Genomic DNA, 18,968 nt, shown 5'->3' on the forward strand with positions numbered 1-18,968 from the left:
GCTCCTGACCCCTGCTGTTAGTTTATGGCGATGAATGTTGTAGCTGTGTACTGGCTTAAAAGATCTTATAAGAATCAAAATACAAAGACCACAATAAAAATAAAGGTTTTACTAATTAGTGACACATTTAATAAGAAATCTTTTAACAGAGGAAACATATTTCATATCCTTAAGCAAAAATAATTCTCATAACGTGTGTGTGTGTGTATAATTTGTTTAATAGTACACTTGAGGGAATTGCACAATATGGTTAAGAGATCTAACATCAGACCCCAGCACTTTGGGAGGCCGAGGCAGGCAGATCATTAGAGGTCAGGAGTTGGAGACCAGCCTGTCCAACATGATGAAACCCTGTCTCTACTAAGAATACAAAAAAATAGCTGGATATGGTGGCGGGTGCCTATAATCCCAGCTACTCAGGGAGCTGAGGAAGGAAAATCACTTGAACCCGGGAGTTTGAGGTTGCAGCAAGCCCAGATCATGCCATTGCACTCCAGCCTGGGTGACAAGAGCGAGACTGTTTCAAGAAAAAAAAAGAGAGAGAGAAAGAGAGATCTACCATCAAACAAACTGAAACTTAAGTATAGTTTAGTTCCTCACTATATAATATTGAGCAAGTTATTTGAACTCAGTGAGCCTCAGTTTCCTTCCTGTAAACTGAGGAAGTTTATTATATTCTATGTGGGGTTTATATAAGAACAAAATGAGTTAATGCAAGTAATTTTTCTCAGCATAATATCTGCTCATAGTTAGAGCTTAGTAACTGCAACTCTAATGAGTTCTGTGTTTTAGCTTAAAATATATTTACAAAAGACAATTAAATATTTAAAATGCTAAATTTTTCAAGTGTCTGGGTTCTATGGCATAGTTTGAAAGCCTTTTTTTTGTTTTTCTACATAAGCCCATTTTCTAATGTGGTTAAGGTTTAAGGTTGAATGTTAACTGTCAATCATAGTAGGCCATGTTTTTGTAGAGGGAACTTAATGACTTAATGCTTTCATCTTGATTGCTTATCCAGCAGACATTCTTTGTAGCAGAACCTTGTTGCCTTCATTTTAGGTTATAATGACCAGCCCATCTCTGTGCCTGGGGGATTAAACATAATTGTCTAAATCAATCCAGATAATTTTGATTTCATTTTCAGTGATTGGCTTAGTGCTGTAAAGTTATTGAGAGGAAGAGTACTGTGGGTAAGTGGAGAGGGTCTCTTAATGAAAGAAGTTTACATGAGAAGTCCTGTGACTTCCTGTCTGTAGTTGGGGTTATATGTGAGCCTTATGCTTAAAGATGCAAATATAAGGAGAGGCCAAGAGGGACTGACACCATCTAGCTGGTACATTAGCCAGCCTAGAGCCCTCAGTTCTAGACTTGTCCTGTGATACAACGAATTCTTTCACTGTTTAGTAGTAGGCCATTATTAGTTGTGTTTTCTATAACTTGCATTCAAAAGCATCCTAACAAATATAGCACAATTTCTGAAAGAAATACGTATGTATTTTTGTTTAACCAAACACTTTACCAGTGTTCTATGATAGAAAGAAAGCCAAAAGATGCTGCCAGGCTATGTTAGATACTTTGTCTATGTGTTTACAAACAAGCTATACAGCTTCTCTAGGTTTGGTTTACTAATTCTTCAGAAAGTAGTAACTCCTTCCCTGAATTCCTGTGCCTGGTGATACAAGACCGAATAGTGATATTTGATTTACATATAAAGTTTTAAATGAATTTTAATAAGTTTATTATTAATAAGCTTATATTTACATTAAATTTTTAATAAGCTATCCCACGCTATAGAATAGTAAAGGAAATGTGAATGATTAGATATGAACACATTAGGAAAATAAATAATGCCCAGGAATGGTTTGTTTTCTGTACTCCTGCTACAGTAGAAGTTTGTCATATTGGGAATAAAGCATCCAAACACCTTTCAATTGAAAAAGAATAATAACCTACCGATGAGGTAAAACCTTGGCTCCCTCTACGTTGGACCAAAAGGGTCATCTACTTCCTCTTCCATTTCTTGATATCTTACATGCTTGGGTAGAACAGAGTTTGTATAATTGTATCTATCCATTGGGGCTTAGATTGTTTAAGAGTGAGGCAAGTCGTAGCGGATAGTCAAAGATGACCAGACACAACTGCGGAGCCGGCAAGGTCTGGTGCGCGTGTGGGGAGTGGTGGCAGCAGTCTTGTCCACAGCCAGCTGGTCAGGAGCCTCCATCTTGTTTGCAGTTCATAGCTCTAAAAGCTGTGGGATATTCTTCTCATATGCTTCCATTTGCTAAAGTTAACCAAAGGGTTTCTGTCACCTGCAGTCAAGAAGCCTGCCAAGTACATCTACATTAATGCATAATTAATTTAAAAAGTAAGTCAAATTAGAGATTTTATTTGTAAAACCTTCTCCTAGACTATTAACTCTGTGACATCTTTCTATGTCTATTGTTCATAGAAATCATTATGATTATCAAAAAACTGACAATGCGATTCAGGAGAAAATTTTAAAATACGTCTATGAGCATAGTTTCATTAAATTTACATTTAATTTCTCTCATTTAAATAAACCTTTACTAAGGAAATTGGCTACTTTACTAATACTGATGTTACTATTGTAGAAGCTTAGTAAAACTTGTTAGATTAGAAAACAGATTAGAGTTTTTATCAGTTTGGATGAATTTTTCTAAGCTTTTGTGTAAATCTCAAGAAGGAAGGCAGGACATATGAAAAGTTTTCTATAGACCATCCCAACTGGTATTAAAATTTCATGTTCTTTAACATCTTTAAAAAAGAAAAAAAAATAGGAGGAGAAGTAAAAGATTAAAAGTTAAATTTTAAGAATACTTTATAGATAGTTTGGGTGTCGTTGCATTATATAATATTTAATGTATTATTTACTGAGAATGGATGTATTAAGACTCAGTCCCTAGTTCCCAAAGTGTAATCCCAGAGCAGCATCAACAGCATCATGTTGAAACTTGCAACAAATGCAAACTCAGAGCTCAACCCAAACTTACTGGATCAAAAACTCTGATGGCAATCCCTGGTGACCTCTAACAAAGCAAATACTCCATGTTGTTTTGTTGCATGTTAAAGCTGGAAAGCCACTAGACCAAACAGGTAGAAGAAAACCAAAGTAATGCAAGTAAATCATTCAACTCTACTTCTAATGCTGCCCTTCACTGTCTGTTGTAATTTATTTGATAACAGATCCATCTTCCCTAATTGATTATGTTTACATCAGCAGATTCTGTGAATCTGTATCACGTGCTAAAATATATCCACTGATAGTAGATGTCAAACTAAACATTTCACATAAAGTGCAAAAAAGAAAATAAACATTGATAGTTGAAGATAAATTTTACATGAGTTGTCCAGGAGATACTGTCATATTTTCCTTCTCACAGTACTTATATTAAGTGAAAAATAAGTTTACCCTTGATCACCTCTCTTTGGATGTGCTGTGTGCCAATACCAGCAGTGCAACTTTAGCACTTTATAAAACAAAACTGGCATTATTCACCCATTCACATTTTATGGTAAAGATGTTCTTATTTTTACATGATTTTGTTTTGTAAAATAAAAAAAAATTACAGCACTATCTCAATCTAACCTTAAATAAGAGTGATGCACTTTCACTAAAATAATTATAAAAAACATTATTCTGTTTTTCTGAAACAACTTGAATTCATACAGAAAAAGTGTATCTGAGTAAGAATGGCAGCGGTGTTTTTACTCTTTCACTTTGTTGTTCATTGTTTGGTTTTATTCTGAGCTCATATTGAACCAAGAGATGGTCATAGCACTGTTACATATAATAAAGTATTTTTACCCCAAACTTTCAAATTTTTATTATGATAATTAATGGAAAACTAAAAGATATTGACTCTTTCAAGGCACCTGTTTTAGATATAACTTTAAAACACCTCAAATATACCATTTCATATATACATTAAATCACTGTCAATGCATTTTGAAGTCAAATTTAACTGTAGGAAATTTTGAGCGTTAATAGTTATGCATGAAAAATTAGGCATGATGTTGTGAGAAACAACAACACATTAAACAAGTAGGATTGTGTTTTGTATCTTATCATAGTATTCCCCTTTCCACAGTTTCAGTTACCAGAGGTCAACCATAGTCCAAAAGTATTAAATGGAAAATTCTAGAAATAAACAGTAAGTGCTAAATTGTGCACTGTTCTGAGCAGTGTGATGAAATTTTGTGCTGTCTGCTCTGTCTTGGTCTGGATGTGAATTGACCCTTTGTCCAGCATCTCCGTCCTGTCTATGGTCCTTGCCACTGAGTCACTTAGCAGCTGTCTCACTTATCACATGGACTGTTGTGGCATCAAACTGCTTGTGTTCAAGTCCCTTTTCTTTGACTTTATGATGGCCCCCAAAAGCAAGAGTAGTGATGCTGGTATATTGATACAATTGTTCTGTTGTATTATTACTCGTTGTTAATCTCTCACGGTGTCTCATTTATAAATTGAACTTCTTCTTAGGTATGTATGTATAGGATAAAAACATAGTATATGTAGGGCTCAGAGCTCTCCAACATTTCAGGCAACTACTGAAGTTCTTGGAACATATTCCCTTTGGATAACAGGAGGCTACTATAATTTGTAACAAAAAGTAATGTACCTGCCATTTTAGTAAATGTGTTGTACATTTATAAATTTTGTTAGTAAAATGTAGAGATTAAAGTTAATCATTAGAAACTATTACTTTGAGGGACAGACTCCGAGGCATAGTTTGCGATCAAGGCCAATGCCTCTGATTATAATCATGACGTTTATATTTGGTTGAAGTTCAAAATAATAAATAGCTATGGGGACCTCATATATAAGGTAAGCATAAATTATTAAGTTTTACCAATAGTCTTTAAAATAATTTATTTTTGCTAAATGTGGGTCCATATATTCTTTAAAAAACACTTTTACCGAATTACACTATGAATAATTGTTTTAAAGAAAAATTGAAACACATTATAATGCACAAAAATACAAAATAAATCTGTATCTTATGTCTTGCTATATAAATTCTAATTTTATCTGTACATATATGTTTGTACATATTTTTCAGAAAACATTTAACCAATATAAATTTGCAACAACTCTTCTCTGGGAAAAATGTGACAGTAACATTGTTCCTTGTGTTATAATCACACATCTACATCATTTTAATTATTATGGATACATGTAGTTGTACATATTCATGAGCTATATGTACTGTTTTGACACAGGCATGCTATGTCAGGGTAATTTGGGTATCCATTACCTCAAGCATTGACCATTTCTTTGTGTTAGGACCATTCTAATTCCATTCATTTAGTTACATATAAAAATATTACAATGGCTCATGCCTGTAATCCTAGCACTTTGGGAAGCCAAGATAGGAGGATCACTTGGACCAGGAGTATACCAGCATGGGCAACATAGTGAGACCCTATCTCTACAAAACAGAAAACAGAAAATTAGCTGGGCACAGTGGGGCACACCTGTAATCCCAGTTACTCAGGAGGCTGAGGCAGAAGGACTGCTTTAACCCAAGAGTTGGAGGCTTCTGTGAGCTATGATTATACCACTGCACTTCAGCCTGAGTGATGCCATGAGACTTTGTCTCAGAATAAAATAAAATAAAATAAATAAGATAAAATAAAAATTATTGTTAACTGTAGTAGTTATCCTATTATACATCATTATTTTAATGGCTGGATCGTGTTTCATCAAAGTGTTATATAATAATTTGCTTAATAAATTTTAAGCTGATAAATAGTAAGTGGCGTCTTTTCTAATTTTTGCTATTTTAAATTATGCTTCCACATACATTTTTATACATATAGCTATGCGAACTTATTTCCTTATTATACATTCCTATATGTGTAATATAAGAATGGAAAGAGAAATGTTTGCATTCCTTAAATAGAATTTTAAGTGTTATTTTTAAATATCTCTAGAAATCTTACATCAATTTGCACTCTAGCCAATAGTGTATGCCAATTGTCCTACAATTGCCAACAGAGAATATTTTAAGTCTTTCTCATCTTTTTCCAGTAAGATATGCTGTAGAAAAACTGTCTGGTTGGATTTCATCTTTCTGTCTGGAGAGGCTGAACAATTTTCAGTTCTTTCTTGCATTTATTATCCATTTTTATTTTCACTTTTTTGGCTCAAAATTTTATATCTTTTTGGTTATTGTCATCTTTCCTTATTTGTTTTTCAAAGCCATCAATATTTACCATATTAACTCTTTGTAATGTTGAAAATTCTTAGTTTGTCTTTTATTATTGTCACAGGTTTTAATATCAGAAAGTTTGACTTTGCTTCTTATGTAGTCATATGTATCAAATTTTTATATAGTTTTTCCCCTGGAGTCATATTTAATTTTTTATTTGCAACTTTAATGTTTTATATTTTTTTCTATATTTTCTTCAAGACATTATATAATTTATCTTGTATTGTTTCACCTTTAATCCATCTAGAGTTTATTTTGGTGTTATTTCAAGGTCAGAACTAAACTTATTTTGTTCCCTTCACTTCCTGGTAATGACCATAACAGTATATATAAATCTGTTCACACATGCTCATATTTATTTAGATATTTATAACCACAGACATGCATTCAAAGTTAAACAAGTATTGAAAGTCTTACAAAAGAGACACAGCTCAATAAGTTAAAGCTTATATTTACTCAGAGAAGCTTTACTTTAATTTTAGTTAATCTGAAACATTTGATGCAAATTGAAGGAAAAGAACAATCACTGGCAAAATGTAACAAGAACACAACAAGTTTGAGTTCTGCTTAGGAACATGAAGTGACTGATGAAGGAGGATAACTTTGGTTTATTTACTATTACAGGACAGGTTTTGCACTGAGTACTTCTCATTTGCTACTTAATCTTCAAAATAATGAAATAGGGATTTTTATTCCCACTGTACACATCAGGAAGACTCATCTTGTATGAAGACACCCAATAGAATTAATAGGCTAAAACACACTCTGAGGAAGCCCCAGAATTCCTCAGCAAGCTACAGCTGATTGCAATTAGCTGGTATCTTTATCCTACCTATGATCAAATCACATGGAATGTCATCTCCAATGCACAGAGTGTGTTTCAGTTTCCTTATTTAAACACTAGACAGAAACACATCCTTATGAATCTCTTGTTTGTTTTTGCTATGTTCTTACTGCATGCTCCCAGTGTCCCCAAGAAAAATAGTCCTTTTATTAAAAAAATGCTATATTTTGAGAAATAAATCCAATGTATACAATGTAGGTGATTGAAAAATGAATTGCAATTTTAGATGATACATATAATATAGAAAGTGGCTATAGCTGCACTGTTAGAAACTTTAACATCATTTAGCAAGAAAATCCTTCCACTCCATTTCTTATGCTATTTGTAAATATATATAACATAAGAAAATCACAGTGTGGTGAGGATGACTTCTGTTAATAACTTGGAAGTGATTTCAGAAGCAGGGAGCTGAGTTTTCTTAAGCAGCAATCAAATGGCAAATAAAATCTAATGTCTTGGGGAACTAGTGATTATTGTGAGATTCCCAATGAATAAAAGAAGTATTTCTAAAATCATTGCTTACTATCACAGTGCAAGATAAAATACATTGATACTTAGGAAAGGAAATATTCATGTGCAAAATTTTCAATACACAATTGGAATTATTTCATGACAGTAGCTGATTTCCCATGATTGAAAAACCTTATTTCATTGACCTATAAGATCGAGAATTATTCTGAGTCATCATGTGATAAAATTTCTTCAATATTCCCAAAAATTTAATACAAAACTATCAATATTTACTAATTTAGGAGTTTAAACTCTCCTTTAAAAAATGAGTGTAAACTATAGAAACATAGTTTCCTATGATCCTCTTATATCAAGAAAGTTTTAAGGGACAAGGGTGTGGAGAATGAGTAGATCAGGATTGAATATGGAAAACTGCTTTTTAGAGGCAAAGAAAGTTTCCCCTTTGCTTGGGGATAAAATACTGAACATCATAATCTGGAAGGTATCCTGAGGTAATAACTAGGAAAGTAATAACCTGTGGTTCTTCAAGAACAATATTAAACACCCGAAATGAGGAAGGTAAATATGTCTAGACAGTCATATTTAAAGAGAAGCAAAATGAGCTTGCTATAGGATATGGTTACATTCCAGACCTGTGAGAAGACCTGTGACAGCTTTTTAAAAATGTATTGTATGAAAAATTTGTGACGATTGAACAAGCATATTTAAAAGAGCTAGCATGCGATAAAGCTGTAGCACATATATTTTCATTTCAAAAGTTCTATTTTCGATAGGTATCTTAGGATTACTCTATCAGCTATTTACTGATTTATTGACAACATATAGCAAATGACAACAATGAAAACAGCAAGCAAATTAGAAATTAAGGATTAACCGATGAACCTCTGTTCAAAAATGAACTTTATAATTAGCTGGTTGTGTGATCTTTACTACTATACTGTATTTTATGACTAATTTTTCTCATCTGTAAAATAAAAATGATCAGAGCAGGTATATCACTGAGTTGGTATAAGGATTAAATGAGATAATGTGTCCAGGAAGAGGACTAAGCAATACTAGGATTTGAAACAGAAATTCGTAGAATAGAACAAGTCCTCTTGGCATCCTTTGGAGATGTGTGTATGGTCTAGGACATAGCTAGCCACACAGTGAAACAGATTTTTCCAGAATGATTCCAGCAGAGAAAAGTCACTCCTCATTGCTGATTTGTTTGGTTTTTAATAAAGAAAGTACAGGAGTGAACTTGTGGGACTCAGGGGCAAGCAGACTGCTATGGCAACAAAAAAATTGGAGATAAACTGTTCAGGACAGGCTAGGGGAGCTGACTGAAATACCTGGAAATTTTGAAGAACTGAGACATTTTTTCCTTCCAAGCTGAGGTCAGGAAAGCTTCTCTTCCTGGAAAGGGGAGTTCTATTTTTCCCACTCAGCAAGTTCATGCCAGGCAACCCAGACAGTGCTCCTGAGGTCATTACTAGACAACACTGCTTGTATGCAAAATTCACAGGGCGCCGTTTGTAATGGGATATGGACTTAACAAATGACAACTCTTTTAACTATAAGCAGCACATTGACGTGAGGCTCCTCAGTGAAGCAAAATGGGATAAATCCCTTCTAGGAACTCATGTCTGGGTTTGTGGCTCATTTATAAATGGCTGAAGTAGCTACAAATCTGATTATTATCTTTAGTACAATAATTTTGTCTGTTATTAGGCAAATAGAAAATGTGGTTTATAGATTTGAATATTAACGATGCCAAACCTAACTGGCCTGAAAAACGTAATATTGCTTTAAGAGCTCAACAACTCTCTCACAGCTTCAAATTACCCCTATTATAATAATTATTATTATTCACGTACCTAAGAATGTCAATACTCCCAAATAAAACTCTCAGGTAAAAATAAAAATTTGCAACGAAGGTCAACAATGTGTAATGCACCAATACTCTAAATAACACATTCCAGATATTGAAAATCTAACAAATATTTACCATTAACATGAATGTGTAGTATCTGTCTGTAGAGAAGTGTCATACCATTTTAGATCAGTTCAGTTATGTAAATCACTGTGTAACAGTGTGATTGCTTAACACTGACATTTATTTCTGAAGAATAGCGCCATTCTACTTTCTGTATCTTTCCTACTCTCCTGACTGAATAAAGCATAGGTGAGAGAAATAAATGAAAATGATCCTAATCCATAAGTGGCCCCATGAGAAGAATGAAAGGTACTACCAAACAAACTGTGGAGTTTCTGCACCAATATTATTTTTATTTCATTTTTGAATATCATATGAAAGGTATATAGTGCAGTTTCTCTCATTCTGTTTCCAATCCCACCACTTACCTTCTCCAGAAGCAACAACTTTTAGTGGGCCTTTCTGTATTCAGTTTAAGGGATATTCCATAAAAATACAAGCATACTTATAAATATATTTCCATTTTTTAAAAAAATAGTACAATAATATACATGGTGTTCTATATATAACTTTTTATTAACAATAATGAAATTTTCTCCTTAAAAGTCATAAATGCATTTTTTTTTTGGTAAAGGTGAATCACTTAAGTATGGCAGGTTGTGTAATTTGATTATTATATTGCCTGTTTGTCTCTCTCTTTATCAACAGTGTTTTATCAAACTTTTAATAATCTGATATTTTGGTATAGTTTTAAATTATAAGTGAGTTTGAACATTGTGTACATACTTAAGAGAAACGTTACTGGTGGAAGGTAACCAGGTTCTTGTCATTTTGAACAAGTAATTGTACAAAACGCACAAACAAAGCAATGAAAGAAAAGCACAGATTTATTAAAATAAAAGCCCATTCCACAGAGTGTGAGCTGGCTCAAGAAAGCGGCCCAAGAGCACAGGTTACAGAATTGTCTGGGGTTTAAATACCTTCTAAAGGTTTCCCATTGGTTACTTGGTGTAAACTCTGTATAAATGAAGAGGTTGAAGTGAAGCTACAAAGTTATTTACTTAGTGTACACCCTATGCAAATGAAGAGGATGTTTCTTGGCATAGCTGAAGTGAACTTATAAAGTTACTTGCTTGGGGTTAGAAGGTTGGGATTTTTCCATTTGATTTAGTTCTAGGAAGTCTTTAGGGTCCCTGCCTCCAGACCCTACTTGCCTGCCTCAGAAATAAGCATTTCCTCTTTTGTGAAGTGCCAGTTCAGATAATGTGTCCATATTCTTAAAATGAGTCTTTTTCATGTAGATTTGTACAAGCTATTTATATTTTAAGGCAATTAGTTATTTAAGATGTTTGTTGTAACTATTTTTTATTTGAAAAAAGTTATCATTTTAATTTTGATTTTATTTATATTGATTATTGCATTTACATATTATTAGTATATGAATGTGTACGTGATTTTATGGCTTCTGAGTTTTAATTTCTTAATTATGGATACAAGATAATTATCTTATTTTTTATCTAATTTTTAAATTATTTCTTTATCTAATTCCTTAACTATGGATACAATATAATTATCTTATTTTTTCTGATACTTACATAGTTTCTTTTTTTCTTTATTTTGGGGGCAGGTGATTCTCATTGAAGTATTATATTTTACCAGTTCTTCAGCTACTTCCTTTTTGCTTTAAACTCATTATTTTGTACTATGATTAGGGATGCTTTGCCAGCAAATGAAACATGGAGTTTTATTGGAGCTTACGTATAGGGGAGGGAGTCCAGTGGCAGTGGGCTGAACAGGAAGACTGCAACCACTTAAAAAAAGCATGCTGTTTATACAGAACTTTCTTTTAGCACCCTTTTTCCTCCACTCGGCCACCTTCATTCAACTTAAAACACTGGGGAGCTATAAGGCCCATGTTCCACTGCTTGGGCCGGAGGCTCAGATGTCCCTCATAGACAAGGATTGAATCTCTGGATTGGCCATTCCAGAATTCCCCATCTAGAAACACCCATTCAGGTGCCTGTGCCATATGGGGTCATTCTCAGGGTATGCTGAAGTTATTGCTATCAAGTGTGTTTACTGTACAGCAACATATGAACATTTCTAATAAAAATTGACAAACATGAAAGGAAACTATAAAACTCTTAGACTAGAAGGAAATAAAGTGATTCAGAAAGGCATAACATGGGTTCAACTCTATTAATAATGTTTCACTTAAAAAATACAAAATGATTAACTCTGCATGGTAGCTTTTTTCTCTTTGTGTATACAAAAAAACCCATCACATCAAAGAGTTTTAACAAAATGCTTGGCTACTTTTGCCTAGCCTTTGCATAATCCACTAGCACACTTTGTGGCCTTGCATCAGAAACAGCTATAGAAAAAGTTTTGAAACAACAATTAAAAAATTCATTTCACACGTGAAAAAATATGTCCTTCCTGTTAAGGTCTGATAAGGTGATCAGTTTACAAAATAGTATGTTCTCTAGTGAACAAAAATTGGGTAGCAGAAGATAGATATATTTTCTAGTGTTACTCTACAATGCTGGTTTCTTCATGAATTGGCCTTTTCCACTCTGGGGATATTTGTATTTAAGGAACTGGGGTAGTCATCTGAAATCACTTGGTCTCTTTGACATTTTAGTAGAAAGGTGATGAATTATTTTTTCATTTTTTTTCCAGAATTGTGGCTATTTAAATCCCTTTATATTATTACTGATAAACTTCTAAGGATAATAATTAATTATGCTTTTGTACTCTTCTGCCTTTCCCAACAAAACCTTCATAATACCAGGAAGAAATAGGAGAATCAAATATTGTATTCAATGATCAAGCTATCAACCTAATTAATGGTAAGGCTGGACTAAAAAGTATGGGTAGGATAGAAAGTCATCATCAAGCTTCCTCATTTTTACCCAGGCCTAGGCCTTATGATAGCACATATAATGTCAAGTTGGATCTACAGAATGGAGACATTGTGCACTCACTCTGTCACACTGATTGGTGCTTAGAGAACTCAGAGAAAAAGGTGCCCAAACCCCGGACAAGAAGACAGACTTGGACCTGACTCAGGTGACTTTTGCAAAGGAGAGAAAGAGCAGGACACAACATACACTTTCTTTAGGAAGAAAAAACCTGAAAGAGAAAAGAATGTGTTAACCACAAATGCTCATCCTTCACCCCCAGCCTATCAATCAGCTGCTCACTCTTCCTTCTGAAACTCTAAAACATCAGTTTGACGGGAAAAGGTAGAAACAACAGAGAGGGAGAAAAGTGTTCATCTTCCACTTATCTTTTTGATGAAAATCTCACTTATGTCATCAAAGCATGGCTAACTGTTTTAAGTTTTCTAGTACTTAACACAGACTGTATGTTGAAATGACTGCTTTCCTTTTTTTTTTTTTTTTTTTTTTGAGACGGAGTCTCGCTCTGCCACCCAGGCTGGAGTGCAGTGGCCGGATCTCAGCCCACTGCAAGCTCCGCCTCCCAGGTTTCTCCGCCTCACTGCAAGCTCCGCCTCCCTCCGCCCGTCAGCTCACTGCCTCTCCGCCATTCTCCTGCCTCAGCCCCCGGAGTAGCTGGGACTACAGGCGCCCGCCACCTCGCCCGGCTAGTTTTTTGTATTTTTTAGTAGAGACAGCGTTTCACCGTGTTAGCCAGGATGGTCTCGGTCTCCTGACCTCGTGATCTGCCCGTCTCGGCCTCCCAAAGTGCTGGGACTACAGGCTTGAGCCACCGCACCCCGCCTGCTTGCTTGTCACATCTTTGAGGACTAAAAGCTTCATAACTTTTTTGTCATGGAACGTTTCATTGACTGTTTTCCCTTGCAGACTGCGTTTACCAAAGGTATGTACTAAATCTGTTCTCCACTAAACTCCACTACACAAAAATAGTACCTGGATAGAGTAAGTCTTCAGGAAATATTCACTGAACGAATGGTTTTAATCAGTGCGCTTTCTTCCAACTCTATTGTTGAGTGGGCTACTTTGAGTAAGGATCCACGTAAACAGTTTACCACCTATTTATGATATGCAAGCTTTTTAACTAAAATGAAGAGAGAAAAGCTGACTCTCATAAACTCCAAGATTTTGCTTACTATGCCTAAACTATCTCCTATCCCAGATCAGTGTACCTCTACTGTGGATGCACGTTGGAATTAACTAGGGAGCTTTGGAAAATTACCCATGCCTGGACCTACCCCAAATTCTGATTTAATTAGTCAGAGATGAGTCCTGGGCATTAGTATTTTTAAGAAACACCCTAGGTAATAGTAGTGTGAAGTCAGAGCTAAAAACTTCTAAGTGTGGGGAAGGTTCTACAAATGTACACGTGGCTTTAGTATAATGACAGATGATTTTGTTCTTACATTTTTTATTAAGGGATCTGATGTAGTTACCAGAAAAGTAGTTCTTTTTAGAGCTTTCTAGGATGACTCCAATGTTGTTTTTTTCTCCTTTAGGAAAAACAGAATTAATTTTGAATTAATTTTTTAAATCAATAACCACTTTATTTCCCTTGGACTTAGAAGATTGAATTCATAATTTAATTTTCCTTATTAGACTTAGATTTGCAATTAGTTTCTATACCTTAAACAGTAAATCAGTAAACCATCTTAAATATATTTGTGGCAAATAATAAGATAGAAAAGTTTTTGCGTTTTGTGTTTAAGCACTAATTTAATATCAAATATCATGGTACTTGAAATTTTCTGGATATTGTATTCACCATTCCTTACAATTTTAGTTTTGTTGTTATACTTATAAACAATACCCGTGCTTTATGGTATCGATTGGAGTTTTTAACTTGGTAAGATGATAATATCTAAAATATCTAGAAAGTATTTTTAGTATATATTTCAACATCTATATTCATTTGCTATACACACAGGCACAACACACACACAGATTTTTAGAAGTTTCAACTCCAATTGTTGATGTTAAATTTTTTGATTTTTGCTGACTTTCCTAATTAATTCAAAACGGTTTTCCAACATCTGTTTTGGCATCTTGGTTCAACTTTCAGATTAGGCTACTTTTTTTTGTCTGTGTCCAAAATATTATTTTTTTATTCCTAAATCTTTTAATTGACTTCTCTCCTGAATCGTATATTGCATATTTCCATCTGTCATCTTTTTAATAAAGTGTGAATAACAACTCAACTCAGAGCTTGTTTCAACCGGAACAAAAAAAGTCTTTGGGATTTTCCTATCATAGTAAACAGATATTAGCTACTTTCAACCCTTCTCTTAAAAAATGGAGAAAGTTTGCCTTTGGTGTTACTTAGATGTGCTGTTCAACTTTACCTTTTACATCCAGGCCTTATCTGCCTTTGCAATAGAATGCATGGTTTGAACTATGAGCTCTCTACTCTCTTTCATAAGTTGTCACATGGACATTCATTTATAATATTTATTTAGTAAAAAGCCCATGACTAGGCACTAGTTCCTGGACTCCTTCGGTTTAGTAGAAGCTCAGTTAGTATTCACTATTAACAACTATTTCTTTAAATGAATGGATGATGGGAATGACCCGCAAGATTGAGAAAACTGGGGAAAAAATAGTAGAAACTTAGCAACTGCATCAGAGCCCTATATAAGAAAAAAATGACTGAAAACTTTTCAGGAAGCTACCAAGTAACAAATAGTACTTTATAATATTTTTAAGGACTAAATAATAGTTTATAAATATGAAGTTTCAATATTGTAAAGCCATTAATTGCTCCCAAAGTAAGAAATATTTTTAAAGCATTTATAATGAAAATCCTAAATATTCTTGTTAGAATTAGAGTTTTTAAAAAGTCCATTTAGGCTGGACTATGATGATTCATGCCTGTAAACTCAGAACTTTGTGAGGCTAAGGGCGAAGGATCACTTGAGCCCAGGAGTTTGAGACCAACCTCACAAACTGGTGAGACCTCCATCTCTGCAAAAAATAAAAATAAGTTAGCTAAGAATAATGTTGTGCACATGCAGTCCTAGGTACCCAACAGGCTGAGATGGGAGGATCCCTTGAGGTCAGGAGTTCCAGGCAGCAGTTAGCTGTGATTCAGTCACTGCACTGTGGCCTATGCAACAAAGTGAGACCTAGTCTGTAAATTAGAGAATAAAATAAATACTTTTTTAACTCCAGTTGAAAGTGTAAGTTTATGAAAGTAGCCAAACATTTTTGAACACAAAGATCAGAGCCCAGATTAGAGGTTATCAACGCGTACTTTAACAGCAATTAAAACAGAGAGGTATTCTTTTAAAAACTGATAAATATACTTATAAAACAGAATATAGGACTGAATAATAGAACTATATAAACGACATTTTAAATGCAGAGGGAAGGTTTACCCAATATATAATGTTGTTAATACTGGCAAAATGTCTACAAATAAACACATAAATTACCAACTGCAGGAGTTTCCACCTACGTCAAGCTTGTCCAATTCATGGCCCTCAGGCCGCATGCAGCCCAGGACAGCTTTGAATGTGACCCAACATGAATCCATAAACTTTCTTAAAACATTATGGGATTTTCATCACATAAACAGAACCAAAGACAAAAACCACATGATTATCTCAATAGATGCAGAAAAGGCCTTTGATAAAATTCAGCATTACTTTATGTTTAAAACTCTCAATAAACTAGGTGTTGATGGAAAATATCTCAAAATAATAAGAGCTATTTATGACAAACCCACAGCCAATATCAAATTGAATGGGCACTAGCTGGAAACATTCTCTTTGAAAGCTGGTAGAAGACAAGGATGCCCTCTCTCACCACTTCTATTAAACATGGTATTGGAAGTTCTTGCCAGGGCAATCAGGCAAGAGAAAGAAGTAAAGGGTATTGAAATAGGAGAAAAGGAAGTCAAATTGTCTCTATTTGTAGATGATATGATTTTATATTTAGAAAAGCCCATCATCTCAGCCCAGAAACTCCTTAAACTGATAAGCAACTTCAACGAAGTCTCAAGATATAAAATCAGTGTGAAAAAATCACAAGCATTACTTTATACCAACAATAGACAAGCAGAGTGCCAAATTATGAATGAACTCTCATTTACAATCTCTACAAAGGCAATAAAATACCTAAGAATACAGCTAACAAGAGATGCAAAGGACCTCTTCAAGGAGAACTACAAACCACTGCTCAAGAAAATAAGAGAGGACACAAACAAACAAAAATTCCATCCTCATGGATAGGAAGAACCAATATCGCAAAAATGGCCATACTGCCCAAAGTAATGTATAGATTCAATGCTATTCCCATCAAACTGCCATTGACATTATTCACAGAATTATAACAATTAAATAGTTTTTTATGGAATTAAAGAAGACCCCATATAGCCAAGATACTCCAAAGCAGAAAGAACAAACCTAGAGGCATCATGCTACTTGACTTCAAACTATACTACAAGGCTACAATAACCAAAACAGCATGAAACTGGTACCAAAACAGACATATTGACCAATGGAGTGGAACAGATACATCAGAAATAACACCACACATCTACAGTCATGTGATCTTTGACAAACCATACAAAAAAAGCAGTAGGGAAAGGATCTCCTATTCAATAAATGGTGCTGGGAAAACAGGCTAGCCATATGCAGAAAACTGAGACTGAATCCCTTCCTTACACCTTATACAAAAATTAACTCAAGACGGATTAAAGACTTAAATGTAAAAGCCCAAACCATAAAAATTCTAGCAGAAACCTTAGGCAATACCATTCAGGACATACGCATGGTCAAAGACTTCATGAAAAAAATGTCAAAACCAATTGCAACGAAAGTCAAAATTGAAAAATGGGATCTAATTAAACTAAAGAGCTTCTGCCCAGCAAAAGAAACTATCATCAGAGTGAACAGGTAATCTATAGAATGCAAGAAAAGTTTTGCAATCTATTCATCTGACAAAGGTCTAACATCCCAAATTTACAAGGAGCTTAAACAAATTTACAATAAACAAACAAACAACCCCATTAAAAAGTGGGCAAAGGATATGAACAGACTTCTCAAAAAAGACATTTATATGGCCAACAAACATATGAAAAAAAGCTCATCACGGATCATCAGAGAAATGCAAATCAATATCACAATGAGATACCATCACACACCACTCAGAATGGCGATTATTAAAAAGTCAGGAAACAATAGATGCTGGCAAAACTGTGGAGAAATAGAAATGCTTTTACACTGTTGGTGGGAATATAAATTAGTTCAACCATTGTGGAAGACAGTATGGTGATTTCCCAAGGATCTAGAACCAGAAATACCATTTGACCCACCAATCCCATTACTTAGTATATACCCAAAGAAATGTAAATCATTCTACTATAAAGACACATGCACACATATGTTTACTCCAGCACTATTTACAATAGCAAAGGCATGGAACCAACCCAAATGTCCATCAGTGATAGACTGGATAAAGAAAATGTGTTACATATACATCATGGAATGCTATGCAGCCATAAAAAGAAATGATATCGTGTCCTTTGCAGGGAGATAGATGAAGCTAGAAGACATCATCCACATAAAACTAGCACAGGAACAGAAAATCAAACACTGCATGTTCTTACTCATAAGCAGGAGTTGAACAATGAGAACACATGAACACAGGGAAGGGAACAACACACACCAGGGTTTGTTGGCGGGTTAGGGGCAAGGGGAGGGAACTTAGAGGATGGGTCAATAGTGCAGCAGCACATGTTTATCTGTGTAATAAACATGCATGTTTTGCATATGTATCCAGGTTTTTATATTTTTTTTCTTTTTTTTTCTCTTTTTTTTTTTTTTTTGCTCATCAGCTATGGTTAGTGTTAGCGCATTTTATGTGTGGTCCAAGACAATTCTTCTTCTTCCATTCTGGCCCAGGGAAGCCAAAAGAATGGACACCCCTATGTGATGAAGTGTCAATTTACTCCTCCTCCAAACATATCTATTGAAAATTATTTTTAAAATAGAGCATTTAAAGAAGGCTCTAAATTATACGAAGGTGGCATATGAAAATATGCTTAATCCTACTATTGATTCAATTAACTCAAACTGCTATCTATATATGTCAATAAAATGACATGCAAAATAAATGTTTTACAGATATATATGTATATGCACATTTTTATTTATTGAAAAAAGACATTTTCATCATTATTATGCACAAGGATCTGGCTCATAACGGAGGAAACATTTGTCAGTGAGTATATTTGTAAATGTTAATAATATGAGAAAGAATGTTCTTAAAAGCCATCTTTCTTTTCAGTTTTTGAGTAATTAGGGAATGTCAACTATGATCTTAGTAATCTCTGGCCACTGAAATAAATAAAATAAAATAAAGCTCACTTTCTTAGTAATATAGTATTCATTGTATGTCATTTATTCAATCAAAAATAGTTGGTAAACACCAGGCACTCTCTACCCTCATAGGCTTTTCAGTTCTCAGGGGAAACAGATGACAAAGGAAGAGAACTCAGTGTATGGGAGGTTACTGAAAACCTCCCCAAGAAAGGAAAGTGT

Source organism: Mandrillus leucophaeus, unplaced genomic scaffold (genome assembly GCF_000951045.1).
Source record: "Mandrillus leucophaeus isolate KB7577 unplaced genomic scaffold, Mleu.le_1.0 Scaffold739, whole genome shotgun sequence".
NCBI lineage: Eukaryota > Metazoa > Chordata > Mammalia > Primates > Cercopithecidae > Mandrillus > Mandrillus leucophaeus.